Source organism: Nuphar pumila, chromosome 5 (assembly GCF_984573655.1).
Source record: "Nuphar pumila chromosome 5, dmNupPumi1.hap1.1, whole genome shotgun sequence".
NCBI classification, from domain to species: Eukaryota; Viridiplantae; Streptophyta; class Magnoliopsida; order Nymphaeales; family Nymphaeaceae; genus Nuphar; species Nuphar pumila.
In genome coordinates, this window is record NC_143253.1 from 135,622,006 (window position 1) to 135,628,213 (window position 6,208).

The window sequence follows — 6,208 nt, forward strand, 5'->3', positions numbered from 1 at the left end:
AGTTGACAAATGCAACTTTTCTTTAGTAAGTTTTTTAAATATTTTTTTTGGGTTAAAATGTGGTTTCTGACATTGTTTTGATAAAGGATAGGTGTCTTCATTCATTTCTAGGTCTTGATTGATCAAAGTGTTGGGTTATCATCCACTTGCATACTTGTACTTATACACCCAACATATGAAATTCTAGTATGGAAGGAAGAACATGTTATTAAGATTGCAATTATCCTAGTACTTGCATTACTTTTTGCCGGCAATTATGGGTTGAGAAGCAGTAACACAGCATTTATATTCAATAAATTGTCCTCATCATTTGCGCTTTCATATCTTAAACTTTCTACTTATATCATACTTAGAGTTGTTTACAGTTATATATGTTTTTTCAGGATAGGTTGAAGTTCAAAAAGGATGGTGTCTTTTATGCAACTGAAGACCACTAAAGGACACTTCCATAGAACATCAAGTTAAAGGGGCTGCATGGAAGGAGACCGACTCCTTTTAAGAGGATATGATCCTTAGAACCTTATAATCAAGCTGCTGGTGATGTCTACAGGCAGAGTTAATGATGATGCTGAGGCATTTATAGAAGACCTGAAAGAGTCCCATGAAAAAGTCCGGACTTCTTTGGAACAGAGCACGCAACAGTAATTCATAGTTGTTTATGGTGAAAGCACTTGCAAATTAGAATGAGCAAAGCAAACTCCACAATTGTCATAGACTAGCACATATGAAATGAACTCCCATTTTTTTACTCAAACAGTGAACCTAGCCAGCAAGGTCAACTCCAATAGTTTGAGCATCTGTCAATATTTTATTGGCTGATACAACAATAGGAAGCTCATCTCTCAAGGGGGTGGAATTTGAGAGCTTGATCCTATTATCCAACAAAGTAGCAAGACCACCTTCAGGAAAAGCAAACTAGAATGAGCAAAGCAAACTCCACAACTGTCATAGACTAGCACATATGAAACTTTTTTTTACTCAAACAATGAACCTAGCCAGCAAGGTCAACTCCAATAGTTTGAACATCAGTCAATATCTTATTGGCCGAGACAACAATCAGATACCCATCTCCCAAAACTCTTGTATCAAGAGGGAGTGGAATTTGAGAGGTTGATCCTATTATCCAACAAAGTAGCAAGACCGCCTTCGGGAAAAGCATGAACTCTTATTGTCAGTGGGCAAATGACATTACTGCTTCCTTGTTTCGTTTGTTGATGCATCAAGGGATTAGGTAATAACTATCCATAAAGCCTAACAAAGATTCTTAGCAAACCACCCAAAATTTCTTAGAATTTCTTTTGTTAGTGAAGGTAGGGGCTGCCTCCAGTGGAATTTGAACCCATGATCCCTCAGTTAAGTCAGTGCTATTGTAATTGTTCCATCCATCTTATTTATCCCATAAATAGAATTTAGATATACCAAGATGTCTTTTGGTATATGTGAATGCACAAAAAGATGCCTTATACAAAAGATTATCAATAAGAAAGATTGAAGCTGGCATCCTACAGCTGCATGAACAAAAAGTTTTATGATCTTTGTCTCTCCTTAACATTTATGAAAAAAGCTTCAGAAATCATGCCAAAACAAAGCAATATTTTCTAAAAATGTTGTACAATCTTTGTCGAGGAAACAGCTCGAGGAATCATGCCAAAACATAGAGATATTGCTACCATGGTTCTTTAGCTATATAGTGAGAACTGTAGTAGCAAAAAGTTGGCAATACAAATGAAAATTCAGTTCACAACTGTATTATAAACAAGTCTTCACTAAAAAATGCTTACCTGCAGGACCGTAGATCCACAGTTACATTTGCCCGAGATTCCCCATGTCCGAACTGGAACAGTGCATGACCTGAAGTAAGCTTCTCAATTTCTCATAGTGCATAAATGTAGAAGTAACAACAATATACTTCAATCTTCTGGTATTAAGGATCAACTTCACTACCAGAGGAAGCCAACATGCTGCATATGGTTTTGTACATTGTGATCTAATTGAACATGCAGAAATGAACTTTACTTGTCCCTTCATTTTAAAATGATTCTCCAAATCATGAAGTTCTTGTAGATCCCCAGCTTTTTACTGTGCACAACTTGTGATGCCAGAAACTCAAATTATCCAAAGCAATGCTTACGCCCATCCATATCTCTACTTTGCAAATCCAAAAGCTACAATGGCCTCTAAAGTAGGTGCATTGGTGGAACTGTCTTTCTAATCTTCAATTTAGGGAGTTAGTGCTTGTACAAGTGCTGCAGCCTATGAACACCAAAGAAAAATTTAATACTTTTGAGTGCACTTTGAGTTGCAACAAGGTGATGATAAGCAGTTCAGTTACTGTTGGTGTATTGCAACAGTGATATTTTGCATGTCATAGTAGTGGACACATCTGCTACTTGCATTTTGATAGATTACATTAGGGGGAAAAAGGGACAAGCACCTGAAAATAAGCTATCTTAGAAAAAAGTCATGCTAAATAGCGAAATAGTGTGTTTCTTATCTTGCAAAGTCAATAGAATCTAATAGCAGTTTTATAGCAGAAGCCTATACATGAAATGCCATTATAAATAAAATGTAAAAAGGGCAAATGATGCAGATATTTTAAGATCTGAAACAAGGGATGGACCAGAAGCAGAACCTCTAGAAGTACAGTGATATACTCATCTTTATAGGTTCATTCTCACCAAACATTATGAAATACTTTGATCTCTGTGTGGAAAATTAAATAGTGATACAGTTAGTGTTGATATATTTTGCATGATATACAGGTGATAGAAGCACGTTTTTATGCCTAAGCACGTGATCCAGAAGCCATTCACTTTAGAACCAAGCTACTGTGCTGTAAAATAGTAAATGCAATACTAGAAAAAGCAACCAAAAATGGACTTAGATCATCAGCAATGTTCCTACAATGATGTCATAAGCAACTATGCTTCATGAGCCTGTTATGTTTTCGTAGAAGTGTGAAATGACACACTTTGATACCAAGGATTTTCCAGGCACTGTCCTTCCAAATTCAGGTACCAACTAAACCTGCTGCATGTTTTAACTTGAATCTAATTTAAGATTGGGCATAGTTGGGTAATGGAGTATCCATCCCAACAATTTATGTTCTCTCCTATGCCTGACCATTGTAACCTTTGAAACTTTATCCGTGGCTTCTATTAGTACTCTCTAAGCACGAAATATCTACTCCTCATGATTCTTGGTCTAACCTGCTAACTGCATGCAAAATGACTTGCCTTTCAATTCACCTCTGACCACCAAATGAAATGTAAATAACCCATGCCCCTCCCTTTGAAACAAGGATCGCTTCCACTTCTATCAATCCATCAAACAATTTGTCCTCTCCATATTCAATTTTATAAAAGGATCAACTGAACTCAATCACCTACCAATTATATACTACTTTGGTTCATAATTTTTTTATTTAAGACCAAGCAACACCTTTTCCATGCCCGGAGAAAGACCCAGGTTTTTTGCAAGTGTTTATTTCCATGAAACGAGTTCTGAATATTCATGTCAAAATTCTTAAACTGATTAATGGCTTGAATCAAACTACATACCCTTGAAGAGTATAGTCTTGTACTAGGAACTTACTGTTGTTTTACTTGCTATTAGAATGTATTATGTGAAGTTAATAGATAGATTTTGTCACCTCCCTTGCTTGATTTGGTCGTTTTTCTGTTATCTCATTTATATGTTTGATGAAAAGTCGTGCCTAAATACAGGTAGAAAATCAATCACCTAAAATAAAGGAAGGCATAAGAAACATATTGAGATGGGATTGCATAGGAGATAAAAAGACCACAAACAACTGCAAGTAAAACAATAAAGCAATCTGAAGGCAAGCAACTAGAATTATAGCAGCACAATCCACAACTAGATAATGCAAATATTATGATTAAAATGTAGCGAAAATAAAGGAGCGCGAGCACAAGGGCAGTTGAGAAGAGAAAAATTTGTCACTTGGGACATATCAAGCTTGACTGATTTAGCACGACGTCTGGGAAAATGATTTCAGCTGGCAGCTCATGGAATTCTAATTAGATGACTGGTTATATTATTTCAAGGAATAGAAGGCACCTTTGTTCGTAGGCCTTCTGAGAAGTATTCATATTGAAGATTACCTGCTGGCAGGATTTGTTGAAGCTGGTTCACAAACCACAAATGCAAGATCCTTATTATCACTTTCCGTGTAAACTTGCTGGCTTAGGTTGTGGTTTCATGAGTCGTGATCATAGCAGGGCCACATCAAAAGGATGTGAGAAGAAAAACAGGGGCTGCAATTTCTTTTTTGGGATGCCATTTGTGCTCTTTTATAAGATTGTCAATAGGAAATGTTGATCTTATATACCGGAACTTAAATCACTGGATTGTATTCTCTGATTCATTACCATAAATCCCCAGATCCATCTGTCTTGATGCTAAGGCCTTAATAAGAACCAACGCTTTTGTTTCCCTGTTTAGCTTATGATATATTTTCTTATGAATATGTTACTCAAGCACATCTAACAAACGAAGAAGCATGAGCGAAGTATCTTCACCCTCTGGTCGGAAGAAACTGAGTTTCTCAAAGAGGAAAAAAGGATATATTACTAAAAGATATGAAAAAGGGCGATCTTTTCATATTTTAATGCTTGGAATCAGAACATGGATACCAACAGGCAACACTATAGTGTGAAAAGAAAGAAAGCAACCAAGAAAACTATACCTATGATGATGGCAACACGGCTAGTGCTTTTGGGGCCTCATCTCCAACATTTTCATGAAAAAGATAAGGTGGCCCATCTTGAAGCTTTACGAGGACGCATGGATTTGAAAAAGAGCATTGAAAGAAAAGGGCATACAAACAAAACAAATATATAATAACGTTACAAGTCTGGCCCGTCGAAAGGAGAGAGAGAGAGAGAGAGAGAGAGAGAGAGAGAGAGAGAGAGAGAGAGGGTGCTGTTTTGCTGCTTTTGTGCAGGTGAATAACCAGTAGCCATAAAACCATCTTTTTAAACAGCAAAATGGACAAAAACTTGGGACGAAGGTGGTGTACCAAAGTGAAAAGTAAAGATCATGGTCATCATTGCCCAGGTGGTTGCGTGACAATGACATTAGCCAATGGGGTGTGGTCAAAGGCAAGACATAATGATGATTGGTAAAGCATTTGGTGGCTTTAAATTCATTTCATGCAGCTAGCAGCTGCAATGTACCATTCTTCTTTTTGGCAGACCTCGAGTGTGGGAAAAGTTATCATTTATAGGCGAGCACCCAAGTCATGTTTCTGATCTTTTCTTTACAACTATAATTCTACAGTGTCAGTATGGTATCCCCAACACCCCCCACCACTACTCACAGTCATCTCACTGTTCCATTGTCCTGTCTATTAGTTGTGCAAATTGCAGAATACGTTGAATTGAACCCCAAATCATTGGTTTCGTATGGCATTAGATCAAGAGACTGTAGTGTTCACCGGTGGGATTTCTGATGGTGGTTGAATCATAACACCATAAGGCTGTAGTGTTACCCTTGTTGGTCTCTCTGGCATGGCAATGCAAGGAGGCAACCTCTGAGGCTGCCTGCACCAACCAATGTGCACATAAATATCATTCACAGATGTTGTGGTACCATCTTAATATTGATCATGAATATATCTGTAATTTAGGTGACATGATAGGTGCAATGGTTTAGGTAATGTAGTAGTTAAGTTCCTCTCTCAAGTCAGGCCCTAAACAAAGAGTAGACTTGGGCGATCCTCATCAGTGATAAATTATAACGCCACTCACATGCACATACATGAACACCAGAATTTACGTGGTTCGATCCCTTGAAGGATCTACGTCCACGGAAACTAAATTTCTCAATCTCTTCACACGTTTTGGAGAGGGTAGAGGTTCTTTAAATACTTGTTCAAGGGTTACATGCAATGGATTATTTCCAATATTATCTAACAGCCTGTTATCTTGATGATCTTGATAACTCTTTTTGGCTGACGTTTCTTCTTCATTCCCTTCATTTGTAGGACTCTTAGACGCTGCAACCTCTTCTTCATTTGTAGGACTCTTATCCAGATCAGTATCGGGCTCATGCTTATCTGGTTCGGTCCTTGTAATCTGGTCAGAATCCAGATTACGCTTAGCAGCCCTCCTCAAGCTGGACGTCCGGGGACGGGTGTTATGCTCGTCACAAACCAGACCGAGATAGAGGTTTAGTCATGATATCG